Source organism: Mobula birostris, chromosome 7 (assembly GCF_030028105.1).
Source record: "Mobula birostris isolate sMobBir1 chromosome 7, sMobBir1.hap1, whole genome shotgun sequence".
NCBI lineage: Eukaryota > Metazoa > Chordata > Chondrichthyes > Myliobatiformes > Myliobatidae > Mobula > Mobula birostris.
Window position 1 is genome coordinate 172,133,391 of NC_092376.1, and position 17,202 is coordinate 172,150,592.

Genomic DNA, 17,202 nt, shown 5'->3' on the forward strand with positions numbered 1-17,202 from the left:
CGCAGTCATGCCCCGATCAAACTGCTGAAGAAATAATTGTCTCTTTTAAAGTCTTCTCGCTGTTTAGCACGATGTGAATGAGACGGAAAGTTGGAAAGAGCATCAGCAGATGGAACTTAATGCTAACAAGTAGAAGGGGATCCATTTTGGGAAATGAGTTACAGGTGCGGCATGTGCAGTAAATGGCTGGGCACTGAGAAATATCGATGTATGCCTCAGCCACCAGGCTGAGCCAGAGAGGATAATTTCACTCAGCTTCACTCATTTACTCATCCCATCACTGAACTGTTCCCACAATCTATGGACTCACTTTCAAGGACTTTTCATCTCATGTTCCCAATATTTTGGGAGGAAGGTGAGAGGTGACCTGATAAGATGATGAAAGGCAGAGATAGGATAGGGTGTAGATGGTGGTGGTGTCAAAAGCAGGAGGATGGAGATGTAAGGTGAGAGGAAGGAAGTTTAAAGAGAATCTGATGGGTATGTTCTCCCACGCAGCGTGGGTGAAATCTGGAACTCACAGATAGAGAAGGTGGTGGATCAGATACCGTCACTGTGTTTACGAGGCATTTAGACAGTCACTGAGATTGATATGGTGTCAATATGGGACCATAAATGGATTGGTATAGATAGGCAAAAAGGTTGGCATGGAGATAGAACATAGAACATGGAAATCTACAGCACATTACAGGCCTTTCGGCCCACAATGTTGTACCGACCATGTAACCTACTCTAGAAACTGCCTAAAGCTTCCCTACCGCATAGCTCTCTATTTTCCAAAGTTCTGTGTACCTATCTAAGAGTCTCTTAAAAGACCCTATTGTATCGGCTTCCTCTAATGCTGCCGACAGTACATTCCACGCACCCACCACTCTGTGTGTAAAAAGAACCTAGCACTGACATCCCCCTTGTACCTACTACCAAGCACCTTAACACTATGCCCTTTGTGGCAGCCATTTCAGCCCTGGAAAAAAGCCTCTGGCTATCCACACGACGAAAGACTCTCATCATCTTTTACACCTCTATCAGGTCACCTCTCATCCTCCATCGCTCCAAGGAGAAAAGGCCAAGTTCACTCAACCTATTCTCATAATGCATGCTCTCCAATCCAGGCAACATCCTTATAAATCTCCTCTGTACTCTCTCTATAGTATCCACATCCTTCCTGTAGTGAGGTGATCAGAACTAAAGACCATACTCCAAGAGGGGTCTGACTAAGGTTTTATGTAGCTGTAACATTACCACTCGACTCTTGAACTCAGTTCCACGGTTGATGAAGAACGAGACATCATACACCTTCTTAACAACACTGTCAACCTGCACAGCAGCTTTCAGTGTCCAATAGACATAGAGCCCAAGATCTCGCTGATCCTCCACACTGCCAAGAGCCTTACCATTAATATTATATTCTGTCTTCAAATTTGACAATTTTGAACCATTTCAAACTTATCTGGTTGAACTCTATCTGCCGCTTCTAAGTCCAATTTTGCCTTCTATCGATGTTCCACTATAACCCCTGACAACCCTCCAAACTATCCACAACACCCCCAAATTTTGTACCATCTGCAAACTTACTAACCCACCCTTCTACTTCCTCATCCAGGTCATTTATAAAAAATCACAAAAAGAAAGGGTCCCAGAACAGATTCCTGCCGAACCCTATTGGTCACCATCCTCCACGCAGAATATGAACCATCAACAACCACCCTTTGCCTTCTGTGGGCAAGCCAGTTCTGGATCCACAACGTAAGGTCTCCTTGGATCCCATGCCTCATTACTTTCTGAATGAGACTCGCATGGTGTACTTTATCAAATGCCTTATTAAAATCCATGTACACTACATCCACTGCTCTACCTTCATCAATGTAATTTATTACATCCTCGAAGAATTCAGTCATGTTCGTAAAGCATGACTTATCCTTGACAAAGCTATGCTGACTATCCCTAATCAGATTATGTCTTTCCAAATGCTCATAAATCCTGCCTCTCAGGATCTTCTCCAACAACTTGCCCACCACTGAAATAAGACTCAGTGGTCTATAATGTCCAGGGCTATCTTGACTCCCTTTCTTGAACAAGGGAAAAATGATTGCAATCTTCCAGTCCTCTGGTACTTCTCCTGTCCTCATTGATGATGCAAAGATCATCACCAGAGGCTCAGCAATCTCCTCCCTCGCTTCCCACAGTAGCCTGGGGTATATCTCGCCCTGTCCCAGCGACTGATCTAACAATACTTTTCAAAAGCTCCAGCACATCCTCTTTCTTAATGTCTATATGCTCAATTGTTTCAGTCATTCCCACATTTGCGAAGGTCTTTTCCCCGGTGAATACTGAAGCAAAATATTCATTAAGTGCCTCCACTAAGTCCTCCGGCTCCACACATATTTCTTCTCTCACTCCTGGTTGGCCCTATTCTCACACGGCTCATCCTCTTGTCCTTCACATATTTGTTGAATGCCTTGGGGTTTTCCTTAATCCTGCCAAGGCCTTTTCATGGCTCCTTCTAGCTCTTCCAATTTCATTCTTGAGCTCCTTCCTGGTACCCTTGTAATTTTCTAGCGCTCTAACAGTACCTAGTTCCTTGAACCTTTCATAAGCTTTTCTCTTCTTCTTAACTGGATTTTCTACATTCTTTGAACACCATGGTGCTTTAACCCTACAATCCTTTCCCTGCCTCAATGGAACATACCAATGCAGAACTCCATGCAAGTGTTCCCTGAACATTTGCCACATATCTACTGTGCATTTCCCTGAGAACATCTGCTCCCAGTTTCCTGCCTACCCCAATTAAGTGTTTTACTATATTTCCCCCTACCCCAATTAAATGTTTTACCAAATTTTCTGCTCCAATCCTCTCCAATGATACGGTAAAAGAGACAGAGTTGTGATCGCTACCTCCGAAATGCTCTCCCTCCAAGATATCTGACAACTGATCAGGTTCATTTCCCAATACCAGATCAAGTACGTCCTCTCCTCTTGTTGGCTTATCTACATATTGTGTCAAGAAACCTTCCTGAAGAGACCTAACAAACTCCACCCCATCTAAACCCCTCGCTCTGAGGAGATACCAGCCAACATTAGGAAAGTTAAAATCACCCATCACAGCAACTCTATTATTATTGCACCGCTCCAGAATCTGCCTCCCTATGTACTCCTCGATGTCTCTGTTACTTTTGGGGGTCTATAAAAACACCCAGTAGTGTAATGGCCACAACATCATAGTTCCACATATTGATCCATGGTCTAAGTTCATCTACCTTGCTTATGATACTCCTTGCATTAAAATAGACACATCACAAACCATCTGGCTGAGGGCTTCTTTGTTCTACATCTGCCTATCCCTCCTCACAAAGTCCCTACAAGCTGTCTCTACTTGTGGACCAACAACGCCATCCTCTGACTCTTCCATTTGGTTCCCATCCACTGTAAATCTAGTTTAAACCCTCCCCAACAGCATCAGCAAACCTCCCTCCCAGGATATTGGTTCCCCTCCAGTTCAGGTGCAACTCATCCCACTTGTACAGGTCACCCCTTCCCCAGGAAAGGTTCCAGTGATCCAAGAACTTGAAACCCTGCCCCTTGCACCATTTCCTCAGCCATTCATTCGTCTGCGCTGTCTTCCTGTTCTGATCTTCACTAGCCCGTGGCACCGCCAGTGCTCTGGAGATTAACACCTTGGAGGTCCTGCTCATCAACCTCCTTCCCGACTCCCTAAACTTACTGCACAGGACCACTACCCCTCTCCTGCCTATGTCATTGGGACCAACATGTACTACAACCTCCAGCTGCTCACCCTCCCCTTCAAGAATATTCTGCAACCGCTCAGAGACATCCTGGACCCTAGCACCCAGGAGGCAACACATTATCCTGGTTTCTCTTCAGCTACCGCAGAATCTCCTTTTGTTCCCCTCACTATCGAGTCCCCTATGACTATTGCTCTGCCTGGCTTCACCCTTCCCTTCTGAAGCTCAGAGCTGACCACAGTGTTATTGGTCTGGCTGCTGCTGCCTTGCCCAGATCCAAAGGGGTATCCAAAGGGTAAAACCTGTTGCTGAGGGGAATGGCCACAGTAGGACCCTACACTGACTTCTTCCTCCCTTTGCCTCTCTTGGTGTTCACCCCTCTGCTCCCTGAATTCTGCACTCTGGGTGTAACCACCTGCTCAAAAGTCTTATCTATCAATTGCTCTGCCTCCCAGAAGTTCATCCAACTCCAACTCCAGCTCCTTAATGCGGTCTTCCATGAGCTGGAGCTGGCTGCACTTCCCACGAGTGCAGTCATCAGGGAGACGATCAGGTTCCATGAATTCCCACATCCTGCAGGAGGAGCATTCCACTGCCATATCTGCCATCCTGCCTGCATTGCACGTTGGGCAACCAAGGCCAAATCCTCTAGCCTGTTTCTTTGGACTCAGCCTCCTCTCGTTGAAGCTTCTTGAGTCAAAGCCTGACACTCCAACTCTCACCGCTGGGTGGAGGGGCCTGTGTCTGTGCTAACCCTCTGTGAGGCCATGAGTACAGGGTGATTTCTCATCAGGATGTTACCATTTCTCCAGTCCTGCTCTCTGCCTCTTTCAGTTTCCTTGGACCTTTCTTACCCTCTCTGCACTGTGAGGCTCTTGCCTCAGAATGCAGCAACCTTCCTCGTCGCCGGTGAGGGAGTTCAGCTGGTGGAAACCTTCATTGATCTGGAGCAGAGGAGACGGCAGACAATTTACCCAAAATGCTGGAGGAACTTAGCAGGTCAGGAAACATCTATGGAGAGGAATAAAGCATCAGTGTTTTGGACTGAGACCCTTCATCAGGACCCGATCGGGAAAATGGACTCTTTATTTCCTCTCCATAGATGCTGCCTGACCTGCTGAGTTCCTCCAGCATTTTGTGTGTATTACTCTGGATTTCCAACATCTGCAGAATCTCGTGTTTACGGCAACCTTTGCTCGCTGTGCTGCTGGTGGGTGAGGAGCTGGGCTGGAGAATACTGTGAAGGAGCAGGTGTCCCGGACTGGTGAGCCACTGTGTGGTTGTGTGTGGGGTGGGGAGGAGGTTGTGGCAAATGCTCAGCTCATTCGGTTGTATTTTCAGCAGACAGAGCTGTTCTGCAGTGCGGTTGTCAGCCATATGCTGCGGAAGGGATTGCAGCCAGAAACATTCAGGCTCCACGTAAGTTTTGGGCACACTGCCGCCTGTTACTGAATAAACCAGAACAGCCATGGGGTTGATGGGGAAAAATTTCCCAAGGCTCAGAAGGGTGAGGGATGTTTGTGGGACCATTCCAAGGCAGGCAGAGAGATTGGCCCACTATCAGCAGACCACCAATCACAGGGACAAGGGAGCAGAACACAGACGGAGAGGCAGGTACTGAGGGAACTTCCTGTGGGATGAGTAGAACCAAGCGAGGGTCACACCGTGGGAGAGGCAGGGAGGAAACACCACACTATCAGAGACAAAAATTCTGCAGATACTGGAAATCCAAAGTACCACACAGAAAATGCTGGAGGAGCTCAGCAGGTCGGGCAACATCTATGAATATGAATAAGGAGGCGAAGTTTCAGGCCAAGACCCTTCATTGGAACTGGAAAGGAAGAGAGAAGAAACCAGAATAAGAATTGAGGGGAGGAGAATGGGGAGGAGAACACCCTGGCAGGCGATTGGTGAGATCAGGACAGGGAGTAGGTGACACACACAAACTGCTGGAGGAACTCAGCAGGCTGAAATGTCCACTGTACTTTTTTCCACAGATGCTGCCTGACCTGCTTAGTTCCTCCAGCATTTTGTGTGTGTTGCTTGGATTTCCAACATCTGCAGATTTTCTCTTGTTTGACAGGAGGTAGATGGGTGGGTGGGAAAGGAGACGAAGTGAGAAGCTGGGAGGTGATAGGCAGGAAATGTAAAGGACTGAAGAAGAAAATATCTGATAGGAGAGGATTGTGGACTATGGGAGAATAGGAGTAGATGGGGAATGAGTGGGTGCCATGCATCTGACTTCACTTCATCCCCCAGATTGTTCACTTTGAACTCACCTCCCACCCCATGAATCTTCACGTCCAACACATTTTTCTCCATAACCTCTGCAATCTCCATTGGGATCCCACATCTTTCCCTCTGCTTTCCTCTCCATTTTCCAGAGGGATCACTCTCTCTGTGGCTCCCTTGTCCATTCATCCTTTCCAGCTGATCTCTCTCCTGGCAATTAACTCTGTAAGCAGGAGAAGTGCTACCCCTGCCCCTACACCATCTCCCTCACCACCATTCAGAGCTCCATACAGACCTTCAAGGTGATGCAACACTTCACCTGAGAATCTGTCAGGATTGTCTGCTGTGTCTGCTGCTCCTGGTGTGACCTCCTCTACGTTGGTGGGACCTGATGTAGATTGGAGGACAGATTCTGTCCACAACAACAACCAGAATCTCCTGGTAACCAACCATTCTAATTCCACTTCCCAATCCCTATCTGACATGTCTGTCCATGGCCTCCTCTACTCTCAGGATAAGGCCATACTCAGGTTGGAGGAGCAACACCTGACATTCCATCTGTGTAGACTCCAACCTGATGACATCATCATCAATATCTCTGACTTCTGGCAAGCACTCTCTGTCATGGTCCGGTCCGTAAAGTCTGCTTTCCGGTTCACGGTCCGGTCCGTGGACTCAGGACTCTGGGTCTTCCAGCTGTCCCTTGTTTGTGTTAATCATAGGCACCTGATTCCCATCTTTGGGCTTGCAATATAAGTAGCCTTGGAATTGTGTGTGGGTTGGTGGTTTGTCTTGTCAGTTTCTCTTGGAGCAATCTGCTGATGGAAGGCTAGTGAACCATTCATGATCTCTAGGCCTGGTTGGAGGACCACTGCTTCATGGATCCTTGTTGCCACTGATTGGAGTAGTCTTTGTGGTATGGATTTGGCTGTTCCCTGGGCCAGCTGAGTGGCTGCCAGCTATTCCAAGCTAGGTAGGGATCAGGCTGTTTCTGTAGAAAGCTGAGGTTGCTGGCTGAACTGAGACTTGGAGCTACCCTGGAGCAGAGATGGAACTGTCTGTTCTTTGGTGTTTGTCACTTCTTGTCCTTGCCTCTGTGGGGTAAGTCAGGCTGTTTTACCCTTTCCCTGTGGGGGGTCCTGTCTTGTCTTGTCCTTGCCTCTGTTGGGTAAGTCTGGCTGTTCTGCTGTTACCTGATGGAGAGACCTGTCCCACCTTGGTGTGGAGATGAAGTTGACTCCCAGCTTGCCTTAAGATAAGTCCTGGCTCTATGTTTGTGTTCTGTCCTGTCTCATGTTAGTATTGTGTTAAAGTTGAGTCCTGGCTTGTGAAAGGATAAGTCCTGGCTTTATGTTGATATTCAGTTCCCAGTCTGTCTCTGAGCTCTGAGACCCCCAGCCTTGTGGATCCTGCAGCTGAGCTCTGAGACCCCAGCCTCAAGCCATGTCATGTCCTTGCCTGGTTCTGAGGTCTGAGCCTGAGGTAAGACCCAGGTTCTGGGTCCTTGTCCAGTCTTGGGCTTGGAGTCTGAGCCTTTCCTTGTCTCCAATCTGAGGCCTCTAGACCCCAGCCACATCCTGTCCTGAAGCTATGTCATGTCTTTGCCTGGTTCTGGGGTCTGAGCCTGAGGCAAGACCCAGGTTCTGGGTCCTTGTCCAGTCTTGGGTTTGGAGTCCAAGCCTTGTCTCCTAGTCCATGGTTCCTAGTCCTGGTCCTGCTTTCCCTAGCTCTACTGTGTTCTTGTCCCTGCTCCTTGTCTGAATCCTGTCAGGTCCCTACTCTAGTCAAGTCCTGTTCCTTCTACTTCAGTGTCTGTGTCTTGCATTTGGGTCTGTTCCCAGCACCCCCTTGTGACACTCTCCTCTGTTTCCACCCCCTCATTTTTGTTTACCCTGTTCCCTCTAGCCCCCTCACTACTTCTCTTCCCCTCTCCTGCCCTCAAGACCTACCATAATTTCACTCTGGATCCCCTCCTTTCCTTTCTCTCTTGGTCCACTCTTCTCTCCTATCAGATTCCTCCTCCTTCAGACCTTTATCTTTTTCACCTATCACCTCCCAGTATCTCATTTCATCCCCTTCCCCCTCACCTGGTCTCACCTATCACCTCCCAGTGTCTCATTTCATCCCCCTCTCCCCCACCCACCTTCCTCTCACCTGGACTTGCCTATCACCAGCCAGTTTGTACTTCTCTGCAACCCCCCACCTTCTTATTCTGGCTTCTTCCAACTTCCTTTCCAGTGTTGAAGTGTCACAGCCTTATTCCCCTCCATGGGTGCTGCCTGACTTGCTGAGTTCCTCCAGCATTTTGTGTGTGGTGCTTTGGATTTCTGACATCTGCAGGATCTCCTGTGCTTACTTTCAGTACAGAGACGAGGAGGAATTTCTTTAGCCGGGGGTAGCCAATCTGTGCAATTCATTGCCACAGATGGCCATGATGGCCAAGTCATTGGGTATACTTAAACAGAGGCTGATAGGTCCTTAATTAGTCAGGACATCAGAGGTCATGGGGAGAAGGGAGGAGACTGGGTGTTGAGGGGGGAAATAAATCAACCATGATGGATTAGAGGAGCAAACACACTGGCTAGAATGGCCTAATTCTGCTCCTATGTCTTACAATCTGTTTGTAAAGTTCCCCAGTTTCCCGCTACGTGTTGAGAACATTGATCCAGGGATATTAATTTGAATCGCAGCAAGGCAGCTAGGACTTTAAATTCAGGTAATTAAAATATGCTGGAGTTTTGTTGACTGCTGTCAGTAACCGTGCACGTGGAGCGACTGAGTGATTAACAACCTGCTGGCCCTCCAACCTCTCTCAGGCACTGCGATCCACTGACCCGCTCTCCATGATGACGGTCAGCGTCTCCCTCGAGCACTGCTGGACAATAAATGGATTTTGTCCTCAGCACCCCATCACCCTCTGCCACCTGGAATAAAACATGGGCATACGGCCGGTTAGCAGAATTAACTGGCCTGAGCCAATGTTTATTCCTCAAGACGTGTTATTAAGAAGAGATTATCTGGCCATTTATCTCATTATCGTTGGTTAGATGGTGCTGCACAGATTGCCTCTCGTGTTTCATGGAGCACAGAACGTACAGCACTGAAGCAGGCTGTTCAGCCCACAAAGTTGTGCTGAACCAATTAATTTAGTAATCAAATTACTAACTAAACTAATCCTTTCTGTTGACACAATGTCCATATCCTTCCATTTTCCTCACATTCATGTGCCTAACTAAACGTCTTTTAATTGTCTCCAATGTATCTGCCTCTTCCACCACCCCAAACACACACACCACTCTGTGTTTAATAAAACTTACCCCTCATCTCCTTTGAAATTCCCCCCTCTCACCTTAAATGCATGCCTTCTGGTATTAGACATTTCAACCCTGGGGAAAAGATACTGTCTGTCTGCTCTATCTATGCCTCACATAATCTAATAAACCTCTCTCATTTCTGCCATGTACCTTCACTGCCAACTGCTGAGAGGTGCCATGGTACAGACTGTGCCTAGAAATGATGCGGTAGAAAGGCACCTCTTTCTATATTTATGTGCTTGTTAATTTCAGTAATATTCATTTGAATATTTAACCTGTTAGCTCTCTGCTTGCCTGACACTCTCTCCTTGAGTGGGTTTAATTTACTGAGCTGCTGTCAGCGACCATAAACATAATCCAGAGAGCATACACAGCCCAGGGAACCCAAACACACTGATTATCTGTGACAACAGGTGTGTGTGTGTGTGTGTGTGTGTGTGTGTGTGTGTGTGTGTGTGTGTGTGTGTGTGTGTGTGTGTGTGTGTGTGTGTGTGTGTGTGTGTGTGTGTGTGTGTGTGTGTGTGTGTGTGTGTGTGTGTGTCATAGGAAAGGCCCTTCAGCTCAATATTTAACCCACTCCAAAATCGATCTCAACCCTCAAAACAAGGCGCACAAGGTTGTAAACTCAGTCAGCTTTATCATGAGCACTCATCTCCCCAGCATCCAGGACCTCTTCAAGGAGTAATTCCTCAAAAAGGCTGTATCCATCATTAAAGACCTTATACCATGAAGGAGGAACCGGAGGCACACATTAAACGATTCACAATCAGCTTCCTCTCCTCTGCCATCAAATTTCTGAACAGACAATCGAACCAATGAATGCTACCTCACTACTTTTTGTTCTCTTTTTTGCACCATATATTTAATTTGACTTTTTAAATAGATATATTTCTTACTGTAATTTACAGTCTTTATGTATTGCTGCCACAAAACAACAAATTTCATGACATATGTCAGTAATATTAAACCTGATTCTGATGTGTGTGTGTGTGTGTGTGTGTGTGTGTGTGTTTCACAACTATCTTGCGTAGTTAGTAGACTGAATTTGAGGCTTGCTTTCTGAAGAGTACACGTGATATACAGAAGTAGGCTATTTGGCCCATCAAGTCTGCTCTGCCATTCAATCATGGGCTAATCCAATTCTTCCAGTCATCCCCACTCCCCTGCCTTCACCCCATACCTTTGATGCCCTGGCTAATCAAGAACCTATCTATCTCTGCCTTGGCCATCACAGCCACTCGTGGCAACAAATTCTACAGATTTACCACCCTCTGACTAAAGTAGCTTTTACCCAGGGCTGAAATGGCTAGCAAGAGAGGCCACAATTTTAAAGTGCTTGGAAGTAGGTACAGAGATGTCAGGGGTAAATTTTTTTTACGCAGAGAGTGGTGAGTGCATGGAATGGGCTGCCAGCGACAGCGGTGGGAGGCGGATACGACAGGGTCTTTTAAGATACTCCTGAATAGGTACATGGAGCTTAGAAAAATAGAGGGCTATGGGTAACCCAAGGTAATTTCTAAAATAAGTACATGTTCGGCACAGCACTGTGGGCTGAAGGGCCTGTATTGTGCTGTAGGTTTTCTATGTTTCTTTGTTTCTATATTTCTAATTTCTCTGCATCTCTGTTCTAAACGGACGTCTTTCAATCCTGAAGTCATGCCCTCTTGTCCTAGACTCCCCTACCATGGGAAATAGCTTTGCCATATCTAATCTGTTCAGGCTTTTTAACATCCGGAATGTTTCTATGAGATCAGACTCAGAATCAGGTCTATTATCACCGGCATGTGACATGAAATTTGCAGTCCAATGCAATACATAATATAGAAGAAGAAAAAATAATGAATAAATAAGTAAATCATGATCAGTATACTTTATACAGTATATATATAATAGATTAAAAATCATGCAAAAAAACCCAGAAATACTATATATTAAAGAAAAGTGAGGTAGTGTCCAAGGTTTCAATGTCCATTCAGAAATCAGATGGCAGAGGGGAAGAAGCTGTTCCTGAATCGCTGACTGTGTGCCTTCAGGCTTCTGTACCTCCTACCTGATGGTAGCAGTGAGAAAAAGGCATGTCCTGGACCTAATAATGGACACTGCATTTCTGAGACACCGCTCTCTAAAGATGCCCTGGGTACTTTTGTAGGCTAGTACCCAGGATGGAGCTGACTAGATTTACAACCCTCTGCAGCTTCTTTCAATCCTGTGCAGTAGACCCACCCCCCCATACCAGACAGTGATGCAGCCTGTCAGAATGCTCTCCATGGTACATCTATATACGTTTTTGCGTGTATTTGTTGACATACCAAATCTCTTCAAACTCCTCATAAAATATAGCCCCTCATTATCCACATAGCTCCTAATAAGGATCCCCCCTCATTCTCCTGAACTCCAGGGAATACAGCCCAAGAGCTGCCAGACATTCCTCATCCAGTAATTCTTTCATTCCTGGAAGCACAGGAATGTAACACAGGTTGTGGGTTATGGTCTAACATTTAGAAAAGTAGTGGAGTAGATTTGAAGGACCAAATGGCCTAATTCTGCTCCTATGACCTGTGGTCTTATTTGATAAGGGACATCATATGGTCACCAGTGTGCAATGGGGGATTAGAAACAGATATCCTTGAGCTGTCATCACTGGCCTCAGTGACTCCAGGGATCTGTCCTGGATGCCAGTGTTCTCTTGGTCTGGAGGCAGTGTGGAAGGAGTCCAGGCTGCCTGTGTGTTGTGTGAACATAAGAAATAGGAGCAGGAGTCGGCCATCTGGCCCGTCGAGCCTGCTCCGCCATTCAATAAGATCAGGGCTGATCTGACCATGGACTCATCTCCACCTACCTGCCTTTTCCCCATAACCCTTAATACCCCTATATCTTCATGTGTGTGGTTGTATTAACACCAGAATGGGCTAAGGGAACAAAGAATATGGGGAAGAATTTCAGGACTATCACAGAGCTGAGGAGCAGAGTGGCCTGTACTGACATGAACTCAGTCACTTTAATGTACAATTTTAGCAGAATTCAAAATAATCTACCATGAATATCAGGAGTGCACAGAGCCTCTGGTCACAGGAGTGTCCGTGCTGCTTCAACTTAATTATACAGCCCGCCTTCCTTGACAATAATTAATTAAAGTGCTGTCACTCACTTTACATAGAAGCCTGAATTCAGTCAGAAAATTCCCTCCTCTGTTCGAGAACAAACTCTCATCAGCCTTGCTCACAGTAAATATTTCCTTCCCCATGCAGTGAGGAAGTTTTCACACACAAAACATTTCCTGACAGCATAGACCACAAGATCACAGGAGCAAAATTAGGCTTTTTGGCCCATGGAGTCTGTTCTGCCATTTCACCATGGCTGATCCAAATTTCTTCTCAGTCCCAATCTCCTGCCCACTCCCTGTATCCCTCGTGTCCTGACTGATCAAGAATCAATCAACCCCTGCCTTATATAAATGTAACAATCTGGCCTCCTCAGCTGCCTCTGGCAATGAATTCTACATATTCACCACTCTCCGGTTAAAGAAATTCCTCCTCATCTCTGTTCTAAAAGGATGCTCCTCTATTCTGTGGTTGTGTCCTCTGGACTTAGACTCTCCTACCATAGGAAACGTCCACTCTATCAAGGTCTTTCACCATTCAATAGGTTTCAATGAGCTCATCCCTCTTGCTTCTGAATTCTAATGAATACAGGCCCAGAGCCATCAGACGTTCTTGACAAGCCGTTCAATCCTGGAGGGAATTACGGTGTTGAATGGTGAACTGTAGTTCAGGATCAGCATTCTAACGTATGTATCCCTCTTCTCCAGGTGAGTGAGGACGGTGCGTAGTGCTGTGGCTATGGCGTTATCAGTAGGCCGGTTTCGTTGGTAGATGAATTGTAGGGGATCCAGTGTGGGTGGTAGCATGCTGCAGATGTAGTCTTTAATCAGCCTCTCAAAGCATTTGCTTATAATTGAGGTGAGTGTGACAGGGCGCCAATTGTACAGGGACAATGATAGACAACTTGAAACGGGAGGGCACTATACAATGGGAGAAGGGGAGATTAAAAATGTCCAGCTGTTCAGCACACACCTTGAAGAGCAGCCCTGGGACCATCCATCCCCGCTGCCTTGTGGCTGTTGACACGTTGGGATGTTCTACATAGCTCAGCCTTGGAGATGACCAAGCTGCAGTTCACGTCGGCAGCTCTCCTCAGGTGTTCAGTCCTGTCGATCTCGAATCGAGCATAAAAAACATTTAGCTCATCTGGGAGCAAGGAGGCAATGTTAGCTGTACTGCTACATTTCCTCTTGAAGTCCACGATTGTGTACAGTCCTTGCCATACTGTCATCGTCACAGTGTTGTGACTGGAATTTGTCCCTCTGTTGCCGTTTTGCTACCTTGATATTTGACCTACCAAAATGAACCACCTCACACTTATCTGGGTTGAGCTATATCTGCCATTTCTCAGCCCAGTTTTACATCCTATCAATGTCCCGCTGTAATCTCTCACAGCCCTCCACACTATCCACAACAACTCTAACTTTTGTGTCATCAGCAGTTTTACTAATCCATTCCTCCACTTCCTCATCCAGGTCATTTATAAAAATCACAAAGAGCAGGGGTCCCAGAACAGATCCCTGAGGCACACCACTGGTCACTGGCCTCCATGCAGAATATGACCCATCTACAACCACTCTGCTTTCTGTGGGCAAGCTAGTTCTGGATCTGCAAAACAATGTCCCCTTGGATCCCATACCTCCTTACTTTCTCAATAAGCCTTGTATGGGAAACCTTATCAAATGCCTTGCTGAAATCCATATACACTACATCTACGGCTCTACCTTCATCAATATGTTTAGACGCATCCTCAAAAAATTCAATCAGGCTCGTAAGGCACGACCTGCCTTTGACAAAGCCATGCTGACTATTCCTAATCATATTATGCATCTCCAAATGTTCATAAATCCTGCCTCTCAGGATCTTCTCCATCAACTTACCAACCACTGAAGTAAGACTCTCTGGTCTGTAATTTCCTGGGTTACCCCTATTCCCTTTCTTGAGTAAGGGAACAACATCCGCAACCCTCCAAATTTCTGGAGCCTCTCCTGTCCTCATTGATGATGCAAAGATCATCGCCAGAGGCTCAGCAACCTCCTCCCTCGCCTCCCACAGTAGCCTGGTGCACATCCCGTCCAGTCCCGATGACTTGTCCAACTTGATGCTTTCCAAAAGCTCCAGCACATCCGTTTCCTTAATATCTACATGCTCAAGCTTTTCAGTTCACTGCAAGTCATCCCTACAATCGCCAAGATCCTTTTCTGAAGTGAATACTGAAGCAAAGTATTCATTAAGTACCTCTGCCATCTCCTCCGGTTCCAAACACACTTTTTCACTGTCTCAGTGTGGTATGGCAATTGTCTCGTATCGGACCGCAAAGCACTCCAGCGTGTGGTGAAAACTGCCCAGTGGATTATCGGCACCCAATTGCCCACCATTGAGAACATCTACCATAAACACTGCCTGGGCAGGACGAAAAGCATTATCAAGGATGCATCTCACCCTAACCATGAACTTTTTACTCTCCTCCCATCCAGTAGGCGCTACAAGAGCCTCCTCTCCCACACCAGCAGGCACAGGAAGAGCTTCTTCCCTGAGGTTGTGACCCTGCTGAACCTCACATCACAGCGCTAAGCAGTATTGCACCCGTATTGTACTGTCTCAGTACTTTTATATTTGTGTGCTGTAGCATTTACTTTTTAATCATGGTTATTTTGTACATAACACTATTCTTTGCATTTCTGGTCAGATGCTAAATGCATTTCATTAGCTTTGTATCTGTACTCGGCACAATGACAATAAAGTTGAATCTAATTTAATCTAATCTAATATCATACCTGCCAATCTGCAACTGTGCTGCAAGTTCATCTACCTTATTCCGTGTACTGTGCGCATTCAAATACAATCAGGTCTGTATTCACCCTTCTTGATTTTGTCCACCTTTTACATTGCATCTCATCCTGTTGACTGCAATTTTGCCCGACCAACACCCTCTCCTCACTACACATTTCCTCTGTTTGCAAACCAGCTACCTCATCTTCAGCACTATTCTCCTCCGTTCCTATAATAAGAGGGGTGATTGACAAGTTTGTGGCTTACAGTAGAAGGAGTCAATTTTAGAAAACCTAGCACATTTATTTTTCCTACACACTTAGTCCAGCGATCGTGGAGCATACGGATCCCTTCTTTGTAGAAGTCGGTGTCTTGGACCTCCATCCGCAGCAGGGGTGATGGATAAGTTTGTGGCCTAAGGTAGAAGGAGATGAGTTATTAACTTCAAACTTTCTGCACTTTCACTCAAAGAGTTGAACTGCACGTGCATGTAACGAGAGCTGTATAACTCATCTCCTTCTACCTAAGGTCACGAACTTATCAATCGCCCCTGCTGTGGGCCACCTGGAGGTCCAAGACGCTCTTGTTACATGCACGTGCAATTACAACAGTGCAAAGCAATACCATAATTTGATAAAGAGCAGACTACGGGCACGTGAAAAAAAGTCTCAAGTCCCGATAGCCCCATCATCTCACGCAGACGGTAGAAGGAAGAAACTCTCCCTGCTATGATCCTCCAGCGACGCAAACTTGCCGATACATTGGAAGCACCCGACCGCAGCCAACTCTGAGTCCGTCCAAAAACTTTGAGCTTCTGACCAGCCCCCTGACACCGAGCACCAAGCATCATCTCTGCCGAGCACTTCGACCCCGCCCCAGCCACCGAGCAACAAGCAAAGCAGAGGACTCGGGTCTTCCCCTTCGGAGATTCTGGATCACACAGTAGCAGCGGCAGCGAAACAGGCATTTCAGAAGTTTCACCAGATGTTCCCCCGTGCTCTCACGTCCATCTCCATCAAATCAGGATTGTGCACGGCACCCTACTTGACAGATAACAGACATCACCACCGGAGTGGCTGCTGCAAGTTGCATCGTGCCGCCATCTTCTCCTCCCACACACTGCATCCGTAAAGCAAACAGCATTATGAAGGACCCCACGCACCCCTCATACAAACTCTTCTCCCTCCTGCCATCTGGCAAAAGGCACCGAAGTATTTGGGCTCTCACGACCAGACTATGTAACAGTTTCTTCCCCCAAGCCATCAGACTCCTCAATACCCAGAGCCTGGACTGACACCAACCTACTGTCCTCTACTGTGCCTATTGTCTTGTTTATTATTTATTGTAGTGCCTGCACTGTTTTGTGCACTTTATGCAGTCCTGGGTAGGTCTTTAGTCTAGTGTAGTTTTTGTATTGTTTCATGTAGCACCATGGTCCTGAAAAACGTTGTCTTGTTTTTACTGTGTACTGTACCAGCAGTTATGGTCGAAATGACAATAAAAAGTGACTTGACTTGAATCAAAATCAGGTTTAGTATCACTGGCAAAGTGTATGTTGTGAAATTTGATGTTTTGCGACTACAGTACAGTGCAATGAATAATAGTAATGATAAACTATACATTACAATGAGTAGTATACAGAAAACATTAAATTAAATATGTAGTGCTAAAAGAGAGAGAATAAATTTGTGAGGTGGTGTTCATGGGTTCATTGTCCATTCAGGAATCGGATGGCGGAGAGGAAGAAGCTGTTCCTGAAACACTGACTGTGAGTCTTCAGGCTCCTGTACCTCCTCCCTGATGGTATCACTGAGAAGAGGGCAGGTCCCGGGTGTTGGGATGCTTGATGATAGATGCCGCTTATTGGAGGCATCGCTTCCTGAAGATGCGCTTGATGCTTGGGATGCCTGTGCCCATGATGGAGCTGGCTGAATTTACAACTTTCTGCAGCTTTTTCTGATCCTGTGCAGTGGCCTCTCCATACCAGATGGTGATGATTCATACCAGACTGGCCTTTGGCCTGCAGGCACTCAGCTCTTG